The sequence below is a fragment of the Manis pentadactyla genome, chromosome 3 (genome assembly GCF_030020395.1).
Source record: "Manis pentadactyla isolate mManPen7 chromosome 3, mManPen7.hap1, whole genome shotgun sequence".
NCBI lineage: Eukaryota > Metazoa > Chordata > Mammalia > Pholidota > Manidae > Manis > Manis pentadactyla.
In genome coordinates, this window is record NC_080021.1 from 92,243,048 (window position 1) to 92,260,274 (window position 17,227).

The 17,227-nt window shown below is 40.9% G+C and overlaps 2 long non-coding RNA genes across 2 annotated transcripts in view; one reads left to right on the plus strand and one right to left on the minus strand.

The window, feature by feature from the left end:
• LOC130682897 (uncharacterized) overlaps positions 1-17,227 on the plus strand; it is a 68,585-nt gene that overhangs the window by 11,863 nt on the left and 39,495 nt on the right. The window contains exon 2 of the long non-coding RNA XR_008996330.1: positions 13,762-13,861. This is a non-coding gene — a long non-coding RNA (uncharacterized LOC130682897). The remainder of the gene's footprint in view (positions 1-13,761; positions 13,862-17,227) is intronic.
• The window catches only part of LOC118913922 (uncharacterized), a 59,224-nt gene continuing 57,860 nt past the window's right edge, over positions 15,864-17,227 (minus strand). The window contains exon 3 of the long non-coding RNA XR_005025411.2: positions 15,864-16,972. This is a non-coding gene — a long non-coding RNA (uncharacterized LOC118913922). The remainder of the gene's footprint in view (positions 16,973-17,227) is intronic.

Here is a 17,227-nt window from a genome sequence, read left to right on the forward strand (position 1 = left end):
CTTTGAAAATAACATCCCTGTGACTCATCGGGGTGGTTGTGTGTGTAAGTAGTTCATAAGAAATCCTTTGCTCAGCAGGGTCCCAGTGCATAGCTGTGCCCCAGGCTGCTGGGTTAGTGACACGGCAGTGTCCCTGGGCACATGTGGTTTGGGGCCACGAGGCACAAGCTGCTGCCTGGCAAAGTCTCATCTGGAGGGTACCCCAAGCTGTCAGGGTTTGTCAGGGCCACCAAGCCCAGTCTGCAGAAGGTGGGGCAATCATAGAATCTTTCTTCAGTAAGAAAAGCTTTAGCCCAATCTGAAGGTCAGGGCTGTTTCAGGTGCCAAGCAGGTGAGGCGAGAGTTCCTGGCAGGTCAGGGCACATTCCAGAAACTGGGGCCATCAATCAACCAGTGTTTGGGTGCAGAAAGGGACCCAGAAGGAGGCCATGGAGCGATGAAGGGAACCAGGCATCAGAGCCATCATCAAGAGGCGTGTCAAGGCACTTGACCTTGATTCTGAGGACCTGAAAAATAACTAGTGTTTAAGCCAGTACATTTTTTGACTGGGTGTTCCATTTTCCATCATAGAAAGCGCTCTGGTTTTAGCTTATTTCCCTTCTGTTTCTTCTGGGTGAGGAGTAAGGGTGTTATGCTTTCCTTTCCTCCCCCTCCCCTTTTCTTAATTTAGGATGCCTTAGGAAGATACTCCTCCCACCAGTACTCTGGCCCTTTGCCAACAGTTGTTTCCTGAGTGACCTCCATGTTCTTGGGAAAAGGCTAGCTGCCTAGCCATTTTGTGTGTCAGGAAGATATCTATGTTTTTAGGTTTTGAGCTGCACTGGAAAAAACATGAAGGTTCAGGGATGTGAATAGGTTTTTTACTTAGACATGGTCAGTATCTTTCCAAAGACATAGACCCTTGGAACCACAGACCTGGAAGTGATAGGCTTCTTCATCTTTATACAGATAAGTCTGAGGCTCAAATACCTTCTGTAATATTCCTAACAATTGACTGCCCATCCCAACTGAGAGTTCTTCAGAAGCAGTGGAAGTCTTCCTTAGGAATTTAATTTCCTTTCAGCTCACTCTATCCATGACAGAAAGACCTTCCCTTTATTAGCCAGAAAATCCATTTTTTGTACAATTCCTCCCAGGGCTGCTTTGTGGCCCATGGTTGTCATGGCTACCTGCTGCTGTTTGAGGACTCAGCACGTCCCTCTAAATCTTCTCTTTCCTAGATCAAACACTGAGACTGCTGTTAGCTGTTCTTGGTAACAGGTCCCTGTCCCTCCTCACCTCATTTTCCTCTGGACACACTTCAGAGTCAGGGCTCTGATTAGATTCTGCTGTTCAGAAACGAATGTCACATGTCCTTGACCAGCTCGGGGCTCCTCAATGGGGCCATGACATCACTTTCCCATCCCAGCTTCTGTGCTCCCACTTACCGAGCTCCGGCTTGTAGTGAGCATTTTGGTATAGGCACCTCAAAGTTGACTTACACTGAATCTGACATGATTGTGGAATAACCCAGACAGATATCTAGTCACAACTTCTGAGCAGTAACACCCAGCCAGAACCTAAGAAACAAGCCTTATAGTTCAGGGAGTAATTCAGCTGTTTCTACACAGTTCAAGAAAAAAAAATCCTTTTTTCAGATTCAACCTAGAAGTCTATTCCTACCCAAAAGTTAGAATAGGCTGGAACTGTCTATCTGGTGTCCAACAGAACTTCCTGGAGGAATGAAATTCTCCATATCTGCACTTTACAATATGATAGCCACAAGGCACAAGTGTCCATGGAAAGCTAGAAGTGAGACCAATGTGACTGAGAAAATGAATTAAAAAGTTTTATTTTATTTAAATTCATATTTAAATAGCCATATGTGTCTAGTGGTTACTGTATTGGACAATGCAGGGTATAAAACAACTCTATCACCAAAGGGAGGCAGAGGAAGGATGAAGATAATGGTGGAAAAAGAGACAGAAAGATACAGAAAGAGAAAATACCTGTGAGATAATTGGCTGTGAGATAATTTCATAGAACAAGCATTGGAAAAGAATGCATTCCTATTTCTAGTATTAAATAGATCTTATAGGTAAATTAAGAAAAACATCAGTATACATATACAAACAATTATTTTTCACAAAAATATTTGAGTTAAGTGGTATTAATTATCTTTTTACAGATGAGAATAAGCATCAGCAATGTTTAATGGCATGTATATGTTAAGTCAAGGAGCCTGGATTTTAGCCCAGATTTATTCATTTGTGTATTTGTTATATATTTTTATATATTGTTTATATGCATATATATATTTTTTTACATGTAATTAATTTCATCATGATAGCTATGATGTCTATGACATACCAATCTTAATATACTGTATATCATGTGTGAATAGATCTCTACATACATGTATTTATACACATGTATCTGTTTAAACGTACAATTTCCATGTGTATTACAGGTATTTACATATAAGTGTAGGAAAAGTTCATTGGTCAGGAACTAAATGAGAAGACACCTTTTTGTGTAAAAAAACTGATGGTGAGTGAAGTCATATCGGAAACCTTGAAAGACGTCTTAAAACACTGATAACAGAACTTGAGCACCATAGATTAAATAGGAAGATGTTTCTCATTGTTGGTACTCACTCTCCTGTGCATAACTCTCCATCCAGTCTCTGAATTTCCTTTCCAGACAATGGCTACAACCTAGGATCACTTGGTATTGTCATCACCAGAATATCAAAAATATTGGCTGATATTTTTATATTTTGCTATTTTAAGTAAGGTCTTAAATACTGAGTTATGGGATCAGAGATTGAAGGGGTTTCAGAGACTGAACCTAATTTGGTAATTTACAGATGGGGAAGCCAAAGCCTACTGTGGTGAAATGATTTGCTAAGGTCTCAGACTAGCTGGTTAGGGCTCTGAGTTTAGACCACAATAGCTCACATGCTGAGTTGTGCTTTCACGATAGAGCTGATTTGTTTATATGTTGGCTCAGATTCTCATTTAACTTGTGATTGATATTTGTCTTCCTAGTTCAGTTTTATTTCCTTCCCCCTAAAACAGAAAAATAAAGCTGGAGAAAATTACCTCTGTAGATAATAATAATAAAATTTCTGCAAAAACAGGAAACTTTTGAATGTGACACCCTTTCAACAATGGAATAAACAGGAAATGAATAAAATAACTTATGATGTGAGTTGGGATCTCTTATTTCTGCTCATTGAACATGTATTTCAGAGCCAAAGCCCTATATACCAATAATTATTAAGTAGTAATAAATCCTGCCATTTGTTGAGCACTTACTCTGTTTAAGGCTCTGTGTTAGTTCGCACAGGCTGCCATAACAAAGTACCGCAGCTCAGGTGGCTTAAACCATAGACATTTATTTCTCCCGCTCCTGGAGTCTGGGATCCAAGGTGTGGTCAGGCTGGTCTCCTGAGCCCTCTGTCTTTGGTGCGGAGACGCCCTTTCCTCCTGTGTCCTCATGTGGTCATCCATCCATACATGCCTATGTCCAGATGCCCTCTTCTTATAAGGACCTCAATCAGTTGGGGTCAGGGCTCACCCCATGACCTCATGTTACATTAGTCACCTTTCCAAAGATCCTGTCTCCACTATAGTCACATTCTGCAGTTTGGGGGTTTAAGGCTTCAGTATAAGAATTTTGGGAGGACAAAGGTCAGCTCATAACAGGCTATATCTTATGTATGATTTTTATAATAAAGCAGTAAGATACATAATATTGCCCTAATTTTACAGAAATCTAAGGTTAGAGAGGTGACACGTTCAAGAGCTCACAGCTCTGTTGGATGGAATCAAGCTTGAACATCATCGTTGCCCAGGTTCCTAATCCTTACTTTCCCCACCATATCAGACAAACAATGAGGAGGCACGTGTGCATTTAATATCCATGTGGACAGAAGACAGGCAGAGCTTAAACTTCAGAATGGGTCCCAGCGGACTCTACCCAACCTTCTGTGGAGAGGACCCATCTTTTGAGGGATGTTTCTATGCTCCCAGTAACTTTAAGGGCATATTTTCCCTCCAGTTAAGATACATGTCTGGAAAGTTTATATTTTTCAATTTTCCAAGTGTATGTATAGTCTGAATAATGAATTTTTGAAATGTGTGTGGTGAGAGTGTCTGTGTTTTGTGGGTGTGTGGCCTGTCTGTGTGGGCGGCATGCCCATCCTTCATGCTAACGACAGGCCTAGTGCCGTTCCCTCCCAAAGCCTTCAGGATCTGCTACACCATAAGAGGCCAGGAAATTTGGAGCGGGAGAGAGGCGTGGCTTCCCCCAGGAGCTAGGGAGTGAACAGGGTCCTGGTATTGCCAAATCGTGCACCTGTCTGGTTCTCTGCATTCTCGTGTTTGTGTTAAGGAAGTGGTATGATGCAATTTCTTTTTAAAATCTACATTGTTTGCATTTTCATCATGATTAACAACATGTCATTTCACTTAGCACAATGAAAAATGAATCAGAAATGTTTTAGGAATAGATTATACAAAAAATTAAGACTAAAAAGCTATTTTAAGAGAAATATTTGGTTACTTTGAAATATTTGGTTATGAATTAGAAATTTCATTATCCACTTTTTAATAGATGTCATACTGTTCCTCAAAAATAGGTTAAAGTGAATTGTTATGGATCAATAATCATAATTTTCATTTCAGATTTTATGTTTCCACTAGAGTTTCAGTTTACATGGAATCTCTTTACAGAGTTTTAATTTAAAATATATATTTTTTCAAAATAAGAGTTTCCAAGTGCCTATGCATTACAGAAAATTTGGAAAACATGGTAAAGTTTACAGAACAAAACAAAATCTACTCCCAATCTCAGTGCCCAGAGGTGGACAGCAGGCGTATTTTGATGTGTGCAATTTGTATTGAGAGGTACAGTCTTGTTTTTTGCTTTGTCATTTAGCTTTATCTCATTCTCTGGACCTCACCCTAACAGTTTTCCCACCTGGAAGCTGGGTCACAGGGGCTAAGGCTAAGAATAATAATTGTGCCAAGTTTAAAATGCACTTCCCACCTTTGTAACATCCATATTTACCACTCTCTGCATGGAAGAGAACGAAAAGGGGACCTTTTGGAATCAGCTTTCCCATGGGTGGATCTGAGGCCTGGCTAAGAAGAGAGCCGAGGATGCCTCTCTTGCCTCTGCGCCTTTCCCTGGCCCCTGAGCACATTTAGTAGCTGCTGTGAGATGGAATTTGCAGCTCTTACAGGCAAGGCAAAGGACGTGAGGCAGCAACAGTCACGTGGACACTATTACATTACTATTTAGGAGAAATGCTTGTTAATTTCAATGTTGGTGATGGCCGGAAGTGGGCATGTGCGTCGGACTTAAGGGAATCTGAGCTTTGAGGGTGAGCTAGCACAAAGTGGGGACGCTGCGCTGAGCACCAATGGAATCCCACACGGTTCTGATTTCGTCACTGACTCTGGGATCTAGGTTTTAGAGGCTGCCAACGTCATTTGTCATTGCCATCCAGATGAGAAAGTAATATAGACTGGCTGCGGACAAATAGCAGATGCCTTCAGAACAGGGAATTCTGGTATCCCGTGTTCATATATCTTTATGGGAACTCACAGCATTCTCTAGGCAGTGGGCCAAGAGATAAGCACCGTAGCTTTGAACAAGAGTGGAAACGGGGGTAGGATGCTTTTGGGAAGTGCTCTTTCCTGGCAACCTGAAGGGGCCTCTTCTCCCTACCAGCACGAGTTCTAAGGGCTGAACGTTGTATCTGGATGTTTCTTGGATGTGGGTTGAGTTAGCTGCGCTCCAGCCCGCCGGCGCTGATGCTGAGGGAACGGCTTGCTCCGTGCACTGACAGCTGACGTGTTTTGGCATCATTAGCAGCAAGCAACAGTAACTGGCTTAGCTAAACAGATTTCCCCGTGCATGACTGCTGCCAGCATAGCGATGTGCAATGATCGTCTTTTTCTCTGCTTTTCCCTGGATACTGCGTTGATCATTTCAAGAGCATTTGTAAACGTGAGCCAGGCTGACATTTTGCAATGTCTATTGGCAAGAACAAGATTTCATGGTAACAAAGGAAAATTCTCCTAAGGCAACCAAGTTTCACCAATTGCTCTCATGGTGACAGTTTTGTAACTGTATCATCACTAAAGGTTTGGTTTCTTGAAAACTTTTTTTTACTAAACACAAAATACAAAATGTACTCTTAAGTTTCTTTAACTTTCGTATTTGTTGGTTTACGTCCCCTAGTTAATTTGCCAGCCACTTAGCTCACTTGTTGAATAATGAAATAAGAAATAAAGATTTGGATAAGTTGGTGAATTTAGGGCTTATATTCATCAAAGTCAATCATTTCTTTTTGTTTTTATTTAATTATTTTATTAGTACTATGTCATGACAAAGAGAAAGGACAGAAAAATCCATCAACTTAAAGAATAAATTATGTTAATTAAAATTTGTCTTATTGGCCAGATGTCCTTGAAAGGAGTACAAGATTTGTATGTGTCTTGAGAAGGAATGCAGTTTCTTCCACTACCTAGAGCAGAAAAGGTATTTATATATTCCTGTGCTGAACACCCAAACTGCAGGTTGACCAGAAATCTCATGTATGAAATTAGGTTTGCAAGGGTACAATAGTCCCACAAAGGTAATCTATCACTCCAAGTTTTATTTATCAGTCTTATCCATGACATAAATTCACCGGTGAATATAGATATATTTGTAACTTAAAGGATGCAGCATTCAGGTTAAATATAATGAAAAGGCATGACAATGAATGGCCTAAGCAGAGCCTGTGAGGTGGTGACTTAGCTGCTGTGATGTATTTTGCTGATGAAGGAGCTTATCATTATCTGATGATTGTTTATGTTGTACCAGAATCACTAAAGCTGTGAAACCTCTTTATACTTATTCTTAATTACAATTATAATAACAAATCACCATAATTACCACTTCTTAAGCATTTTCTGTATGACTGTTATGCTAAACACTTTTCATGTATTCTTGCTTTAAAAATAAGACATACAAAAATTAAGATAGGAAAGATGATATTTTAAGGGCAATATCTGGTTAAACTTAAACATTTGGGATGAATAGAAATGTTATTACTGATTTTTAGCTTTTTACTCCTTCTTTTAATTTTTCAAGCCCTGAAACTGAGTTTCAGAGGAATTAAATAATTCCTCATCCTTATGCAGGGACAGGTGGAGCTATAGGACTTGCAGGACTTGGCCCCTGCCCTGTCTCAAGCCAAAGTTCTGCTCTTGCATTTCCTGTGCTTTGCCTCCTCGGCCATGTATCTGAGGCTGGCAGGCAGTGACACTGGGCCTCCAGCTGCAGGTCCCGGCAGCAAGCCCAGTCTTAATTGAGATGATGGCACGGTGAAGTCTTACTTGTGGTTTTGAATTTTATGCTCTATAATGCATGAACTTGATATACTGAAATAATTTACTTTTATTCCCTAGAGAACCCTGGGCCCTTCCTCTTTCTCCTATATTCAAGACCCTTAATAATGCCACTTCCTTCTTTAGATTTATTTATGATGTAGACATAAATAAAAACAAAAATATGTACCCATGTATGTCAGATATAGATTTCTATATAATAGTACATAAAGATTGTAATAGATAAAGATACAGATATGTAGAGCGATGTATCTATATTGAGATCTATATATATATGTATATCTACAGATAAATCTATCTATATATCTATTCCATATCTATCATATAGAAAAATGTGTAGCTAAAGATACTGAGAGATCATACACATAGGTGTAGAGATATCTTATATATAATCTCCCTCATATATATGTACACGATATATAATGTATATGTCATACACACATGTGAGAGGAGAATAAAACAAATCTTTCTTTAAGAAATCTGAAACATTTTAAATATCCAATGGGGAAAGGGACAGGTTAATAAAGATAAGTAAGCTTTTCTGGGAATGCTATTTGCATTTAAAATGAAGAATTATAAAGAGAGTAAGTAAAAAGGTTGGCAGAGGAGGGTGGAGCAGGCAGTGGAGAGAAGCCATGTGGAGGGATCCCGCAGCCCCGAAGAGTGTGTGGAGGAGGCCTTCCAGCTTTGGACACTCGTGGATGATGGGTCCTGGTCTTGGAATGCCCACCTCAACCTTCTGAACAAGTCTGGGTTTGTGTCTACTGCTTGTAAACAAAATAGGCATGGCTGGAGAAAAAACCATGCTTAGTGAAAAATCATGATGCAAATTTACAGGTTTTTCAACAATTTAATAATGAAAATAATTTTTTAAAGATTGCATGATATTCCACTTATGAAACACAACAGTGGAATTCACTTTTCCTACTGAAATAGAGTCCCTCATTTCATAGATGAATAAAATAGGAGGTCTTTGGTGCATTTAGGAATTCTACAAGCCTCTGTACTTGTACATTCAGGGTGCAGAAAAATTGTTAATGAATACTGTTAACTGAGGCTCAGTCAGAAGTGCAGACAAATCACTCTGAACCTGTGATGAAGGCCAAGGGGTTAATATGGTTAATGTTTAAGAATTTTTACATATATGTAACATTTCACTTAAGTCAAGCCAAGCATATTTGGATCCATGCTGGATCTGTCTCTTCAACTGTAACTATGGTGACAACAGGCCAGTCAGTGGGAAGAGCAGTCAATTCCTAGATTTGGGTTTGATGGGTTTTTACTTATCAGACCACTTTTGCTTGTTAGTTCAATGATTGGTTAAATACTTTTCAGAAAGATGAAAAGGGCCTCAATAATTCGTGTTGGTGTTGATTGGAAATCAGCATGGTATGCACACACATGGGTGCCTGGGCATAGCTCTGGGAAGGGCTCCTCAGCTCTTTCCACCGACCAGGGGCTGCTCCTGCCCCTCCAAGGTCCACCTGAAGGTGCCTCCTGTGCTGATCAGAGGGAACAGGGGGCGGGGGGGCACAGACACAGGTCAGAGGGCACCCCCACCCCACGAGACATGGATGCTTCTCAGCAGCATGCCGCAGTGCAGACGGTGTCCCACAGCTGAGGAGCCTGAAGCTGCTGGGGACACACCAGCTAAATCTGGGCATCACTGCAAGGTGCCAGAATCCCCAATCCTGCTGCAATGAGGTCTCTGCTCAGGGTCAGCCACTGACCTGGGCACAGATGTCCTGGGCACTGTGCTGCTGCTTGGCAGGGGTGCCTTCCTGCCAGAAAGCCCTAGGCTTCCCAGTGCTCTACAGGCTGCTTGGAGGGAGAGTGTTCCAGAAGAGGCCCTGGCACCCATCCCAGGGGCCCAGCATGGCCTCCCTTGACTGCCAGACTCAGTGGAGGACGCACTCATTGGGCCTGTGTCCCCCACCCCACTGGGACCCTATTTGAGACACTTTTCCTTGACATTGGCCTTTGTGGGCTGCTCTGCGCCCTGCTGCAGATTCCATGGCTCTTAGTCCTGAAAGGATTTGGGGCTCAGTCTTTTTGTCTCAAGCAGTTTTTAGTCTTCTCGTGCAAATTTACTTGCCCTCATCCCAGCAACCTGAATTTCAAGCATTTTTCTTGCAGAATAAACAATTCACCAGGTGTTCCAGTCAATTAAAATCAAAGAGGCAAGAAGGCCCTCCCCCTGCCTACTCTTCCATTGCCTACTTTCCCCGGCGATTCCCCTCACAGGCTCCTGAGATGACAGTGCATCACCATTTGTGGGACCTGACTGCATCAGTCTGAACTGGAGGCGTCTTGGCATCTGCGTGGTGTTAAGCACCCTTCAGTGCAGCATTTGGAGGCACAAGGCTGGTAGGAACCTGGTCTTAATAGGCTTGGTCTAGGGAGTCCAGTTCCTGTGGGCCACCAGGCTCTCAGAGGGTTCTTCCTGTACCGCCACAGGGGGCTCACCTGGTGTTACTCTTGTCACTGTGTCCCAGGAGTATGTCCTATAGGAAGCATGTTATATATGCCATTAAAATGTGCTACAGTCCACATAACTTCCACATACAGTCCACATAAATAAACTTTCCAGTTTAACAAAATAAAAAGAAACTGAATAAAGGCTAGAACATAGCCCACTGTTGAGTGGGAACTGTTCAGTTTGATGGACTTTTTACCGGTGATGACCCTAGTCAAGCGTCAGCTCCAGCCCTCATCCACCAGAGCAACCTGGCAAGGTCCTCAGCACCGTTGCTAGTTAGCAGAGGTTCTGTTTCTCACCAACTGACTGGAGGATAACTGGAGAGGATACCCACACATAGACACACATACGATTAGAAAGCAGAACATCATCTCCTGTAATCCTTCTATTATCAAAATTTATTCTGACTAGAAAAACAGGAACAATTTTATGAAACATGTATCAAGACTGGGATAGCATAACTCTCCATCTCCCGGCTTACCTCACACCCTGTTGCTCATGGCACATGTTAAGAACGCAGCAGCCAAAGGATGCCCAGAGCCTTTAAGAAGTCTGCTTCCTAAAATTCTTGGATAACTTTATGTGCATATTTGTATGCACAATACCCAAACAAACAGGCACACATGTACCTTGAAAGAATAGAAATTTCATCAGAAAAGAGAGATATGTTTACTCATAAATGACTTTGCATTCCCTCAAACATAGAGAAACGTGGACTTTTAGTGGCCATATACTTGGGAAGAAGGTTTTTAAAAAAAACACAACTAAGCTGCCATCTTTTAATCTTTAAAAAAATCAAATGCTCTTACAGTGGAAGAATATGTTTGGGAAAAATGTAGGCCTCAAAATCTGAGTTTTGTTGATACCCAACGGCAGAGAAAGCTTCCCACTTGAAGAACCCACAGTGCTCTGCTAGACCAGAGGCAGAATTATTAGATCTGTCTGATAATTCAGATCTGATTGTATGATTTCCTCCTAATATTTGAAGGAAAATCACTCTCTGTGTGGCCCATGAGCTTTTGGAAGGCAGGAGTTGTCTTGCTCGTCTCCAGCACCAGAAGGAATACCAAGCATTTGATAAGCGCTCCATAAATCCTTCCTGAATGAATGAAAGAATACAAAATGTCATATATGTGCATGGGACTCTCAGTTCCTGTGCCTAGCTGAGGCCATATTTATATCAGTTCCAGAAAGCAGCCTTTAAAAATAGGATGGAGCTAGAGGGTATTACGCTCAGGAGGAGAAAGACAAGTACCAAATGATTTCACTCATATGTGGAGTATAAGAACAAAGAAAAAAACTGAAGTAGCAAAACAGCAGCAGAATCACAGAACCCAAGAATGGACTAACAGTTACCAAAGGGAAAGGGACTGGGGAGGATGGGTGGGAAGGGAAGGATAAGGGTGGGGAAAACAAAGGGGGTATTATGATTAGCATGTATAATTAGCATGTAGGAGGGGCATGGGGAGGGCTGTGCAACACAGAGAAGACAAGTAGTGATTCTACAGCATCTTACTACGCTGATGGACAGTGACTGTAATGGGGTGTGTGGGGGGGAGTTGGTGAAGGGGGGAGTCTAGTAAACATAATGTTTTTCATGTAATTATAGATTAATGATAACAAAATAAACAAACAAATAAATAAGTAAAATAGATCTTAACAAACTGCAAATCTTGAAAAAGCCTGGTACAATATAAAAATGATCTGGGCAACTTGTCATAGAAGAAACAGCTCAGAGGACTGTGGTTATGCTGTCTGGTAAAGGGCAGACTATCAGCAAAATGACAGTGTTCTTCATGTAACAAAAGTGTGGCTTTGCCACATCATCTCTGCAACTTCAGACTATACAACTGAATCAACTGGTGAAAATTATAAGGAATCATGACTTTCTGATTTTTGGAGTTTCCTACAGTGGCAGAGGCTACCTTGTGAGGTAGGGAACGTCACTGGAAACTTGCAAAAAGAAGTTCACTAAAACTTGCTAAGTATTGTGGAGCCCGCTCCTCTGCGCAGCGAGAAGGAGGCTCCCCACCTATAGGAACAGAAAACTTAGAGCAGTGCCTTCTAACGAAGTCTCCTTCTCCATTGCACTGCTGTGCTGAGAGATGGTGGTCTGAGAATGGGCTTCTGCTCCTGCACCCACAGAGGCGCCTGCTCTTTGTGTCTTGGTGCCCCCGCACATCCTGTCTAGTCGGAGTCATTGCCATGTGGGGTTCCAGGTGCACGAAGGGCAGGAGCAGAACTTCAGGCCAAGGGTTTGCCTCAGCATTTCATGGACCTCATATTTCACAGACCTCTCCATGTAGAGGGCCCAGACCTCTCCACGTAGGCAGTTCCACTCAAGGGAGGACGCACATTTTGTCTCTAGACCGGGAGTCTTTTGTTGCATTAAAATCCCATTACTACGGAAGAAAGAGGACTGGCATTGGGGAAAACGCGGGAAGCTGCCTGCTGTAACAGAGGCAGTCCATAAATGTTTATGGATTATCTGTGATGTAACGAGCATAGCGTCAGAGGCTGAGATAAAACACAGATAAAATGTGGTTCCTGCTTTCAATAAGCTCACATTCAAGGAAAGAAAACGCACCTTTGAGAAATAGTTATAATATATACAAGTGCAATCAATCTATAAGCAAGGTTCAGGTCTGAAGAACCTGATTTCAAACGGGCTTTGGGAAAAGTCAAGGACCAAATTTAAACTGTCTTGAGGAGTGAGAGAAAGCACTTCACTAGCCTTTAAGGAGGAATAGGAATCTTCTGGGCAGGGGGAAAACATTTGCAAAGCCCAGAGGCCTGACATATGAAGTTACATTTCTGAAACTGGAGAGAAACCCGGTAAGTTAGTGCAGAGAGGCGCTAAGTGGCTTGGCCTGTCGTAACATGTGAAAAAGTTGAAGTTGATTTTCAAGGTGGTGAATGGACATTTCAGAAGATTTCTAAGCTGAATAAGCTACAACGTGCATTAAATAAAAGTCATGGAGCCTAATGATAGATAAACAACATCTTTAACAGCAGAAACAGAATGGTGAAGACATCCTGGAGTCAGGGGAAAAGGGCAGATGTGTGAGACTCTGGGGCATGGCTGGCTGTTACTGTAATTAGTTCTGCCTCCCCCATGGGCTTCATGTCTGTATACAAATGCTAATGAAGCAGGGTCTTGAGGCCTTCACATGAATAATAACGCACTCAGTGAATTGTAAACTCACATTGTGTAATTAATATGTAGGCTGGATTTGCAGATCTTGTCTTCCTCAGAGGCAGCCTAAAAAAGTTTAATATAAGTAATCACTACATAGGTAGGTGAAGACAGTTCACATAAAGTTACGAAATATAGGCAAACTTCAGTTTCATAGAAACTTCATGTTTAAATAAGTAGGCTGCATTGAAAAATATGCCTACCTCTCACAAAGTAAAATATCAGTTCAGGTCAATAAACAAGATATTCAACCTCCAGAACTGTGAGAAATACATTTCTGTTGTTTATAAGCCACCCAATCTGTGGAATTTCTTTATAACAGCTGGAATGGACTAAGCCCTATAATTATTCTCTTGCTATCCATTCCACACAAATTATCTCAGATTTCTCATTCTTCATGCACTTTTGGTTTCTTCACTTTTAAATATATATGTGTATGTGTTATATAAATGAATTTGTAATCAATTTGTGCAAGATTTTTCACTATGAAAGAAACAATGATTTGATTTCATTTTATTTCCAAAATACAAAGAGATCTCTTTACTTGGAGACTCAGTTGAAAATTCAGTCTTATCAGAAACCTCAGACTCTTCACATGTCTGACTTTCATGTGGAATCCTTCCTACTGTTGCCTGATGTTCCCTTGAAGGGCAGCTCCTATCTCTGTTGTGAATGGTCTGAATTCGTATTCTCTTCAGATAAAATGAACCTCAAGTTGTCTTGTAAGAATGCTGTGAAGACAGAATGGAGGCCAGTTGGGATGGACAGAATCTGCCTTCTCTGCCTGTATATGCAACGGTAATGAAATTAGGGCCTGGGGGCGGCAGTGCAAAGGTTGGGGGTGGGTGTGGGGTGGAGAGAGCCAGATTTTAATTTTGTATTGCATGGAATTTAAACCTTGATGGCTTGCCTGCAGGTTATGCTTTTATATTTTGATTTATGGTTCTACAAACCTGAGGCCTGCCCCAACCTCCCTGCTTCACCAAGCTCTCATATTTCCAAATCTCTTTTTTCTGCTCTAAGTTTTCTTTTTGCCTGAACACTTAACCACCTCAGACATATTACATAATTTACTTGTTTATTATGCTTCTGATTATTATCTGTCTCTCTTATTCTCATAAAGAAAATTGACTGTGAAGGATCTTTGTCTACCCTGTTTATGATCTACCCCAAGTGTCTAGGGTACTGCTTGGCATACAGTAGGTGCTTTAATGCATTTGTGGAATGACTAGATGACTCCTGTTTTGATTCTGGGAGGCATGCTCAGTCATGTGTATAAGCAATAAAACTGATGAGTAACATGAAATGATCATCTGAAGGTGGTGTCAGCATAAAACAGAAGCAGCCCCTGTTATTTTTCTTGGAGGATTTCAACAGTGGCATGAGGATGGCATTTATAGCCTATGGCGTCATCCCCTGCTGACTGGATTATAGCCCACCACTGGAGGGGCGCTGTGCTTTTGATGGTGAAATAACCCAGTGACCCGGACATGCTGGTATGGTGCAGACACAACCCAGCATCAATGGTGACAGCCTCAAGTTCAGGCATATCCTTGTGCCACCTTTGCTGAGCAGAGTATCTCAGGGGAGCCTCTGTCAATGTCATTCTCCTCAGCTCACTGTTCATTCAGCAGATCACTGGTGAGCCTGACACTTGCACTGATTTCCAAGGGCTTTGCTCTCAAGGCTGTGGCCACAAAAAGCAGTCCCAGTGGAGTCCTGAGACCAAGGCCAAGGAGGAGGGGAGGTAGCCGTGTTCTCTCTCCCTAGTGCCTGTCAGGGCAGTGTGGGCGGATGGTGGAAACGGTAACTCCCTAGTTTGATTTATTGTTAAAGGTTATGCTGGTGTTCTGGTCATGGTCATTCCAAGTTCTACAGGAAGTTCCAGACTTATAATAGCTCTAACATTGCCAAATGTGGCAACGAATCAGGGGTAGGAAGAGGCGTTTTGTCAACAATTCAACCTGGATGAGGTCTGCAGTGCCTCACTAGCAGGTGACTAAATGGTGAAAGCATCTGCTTCTCCCACACACCCTATAGTTAATGTGTACCCTGCTTATTACATTATGAGTTCAAAAGTGTTTTTCTTTCAAATCCACTTCAGTAAATATGTAATTTAATAATCCACTTTTTGAGAATAGAGTGCCACTGAGGGATAAAATGGAGAAAACCAATAGCCCCAACATTAAGGTTTTATGGTTGTTTCTCATTCAAACCCAAGAAGCGAAGGCAGTCCCTAGACGGTCTCTGGTTTTATTTAGTTAACAGGACGTTTTTGTCATCACCTTATCAGTTTGATGTTTGTACGTTATCTTTACTTCACTGGATGCATGCCACCGAGTGTTGTTATGGTGCCTTGGTTACATTTGGCCATGGGGATTGAAGAGGGATGAGCCAGTTCAAAGCGCTTTCAAAGCTGTCACTGGAGCCCTCCCTTATTTGAGAACAGGAAGATGTAAGTGTACCTCAGAGGCTTTCAGTTCTGGCCAGTGGTCTCAGGAAGTTCTAATGGTTCAAATATGTTTCAGAGAAGTATTTGAAAAACACTGTAATCAAATTTCATGTACTTGATTTTTTTTCTGATCATGGCTAAAATGTTCAACCAAATGAAAAAACAAACATTTCCTGCAAATATTAGAGCCCTTTGTTAACTTTTGGTGAAAAAAAAAAGTGTTCTGGCCACTTTCTCTGCCATAAAATACATTTTTTTGAAACAACATAATTATGGAGAAGTTGTTGGGACTTTAGAATAAAAGAGACATAGATTTGCTGTTCATGACCTAGTGCAACGACTTTGCCTTTTCATGAGCTCTTTCACAACCTGTTAACTTCTCTCTGGGCCTCAGCTTTGCATTTTTCTCATAAGTTTCCTACATGGTTTCTTTGGGGATTAAATGAGATGGCGTGTGTGGAGTGGCTAGCATGATTCCTGGTGGAATGCAAGGATGGCCGAGCATGTTCCCCTTCTTATTGCTCCAGAAAAAGGTTTGAGAAGTTTATTACAAGTTTATTTATTGATTGATAAGTTTATGATCAGGAGGCTATTATTATAATAGTATAATGAGAATAACAGATAATCTTTTCCAATACATTTCCTAGCTTCCATACAGTTATTTTTTTATTGTTAACATATGGAGAAAATACAGATTTTTCTATAATGATTTTGCAAATGGCCATCACTGTCATCACCATTTCTATCATTTTTAAATGGATGTTTTCTTCACCTTTTAATGTCTATGAAATCAAGATCTGGTTTTTACTCAATGTCAAGAACAATATGCTGTCTCCAGCTGTCATGGGAGGCATTACATCCTGACAGAGCTGTCACTAGGGTTAGATGCTTTTATCTGGACACAGAAGACATCAGTTCCTTTGACCATCACATGAGCTATTTGCTTTGGTAGCAGTTAAAATTTACATTAAATTTGGCTCCAAAATTGCCAGTTGTCTGAGAAATGACCGAAACAAACACTTATTGCATGTACACACAATGCTGCTACACATCAATTTAGTGTAGTACTAAATATTTAAATGTTTCCAATAAATCATACAATTTTTAAATTCAGAGAGGCCATTGATTTAATAGATTCATGCATCATGAGAGATTATCAGTAGGTATTAAAAAATACATTTATTTGAAGTTTCCACATGTCTTCTAGGAAAAAATTCATTGAGTTTTACCCTTATATAAGTCAGCTAATAAAAAAATAAATAAGCTACAATTTTGATCAAATTCCAATCTTCTCAATCCTTGAAATTTATATCATCAATCCATAAAAATCATAAGTGCAGGTTCTTAGAATGGTGAGTGTCCGTGAAGACACGCATAAGTGCTGGTAGCCAAGCATCATTCAGAAGGACCTCTAGGCTATGAAATGAAGATCACTTAAAGTCAGCTACTGATTATACCTTGAGGAGGAAGGCAAGATATAGTTTTATTCATAAATATTTTGTCATTGCATCCTAGAAAAAAAGTATAAAATTATTTCGCTGTTTTATTTTTTCTGTAAATTGCTATTATTAAAGTCATTTGAAATATTTAAATTTATTGCATTTTAGAGTCAAGGAACTACAGTCACTTTAATAGGTTTCTTTTTTAATCTCTTCAGTTCTGTAGATAGATTGTCACATCATCAGCAGTGAAGGGGCAGCCCGGCAGGCAGT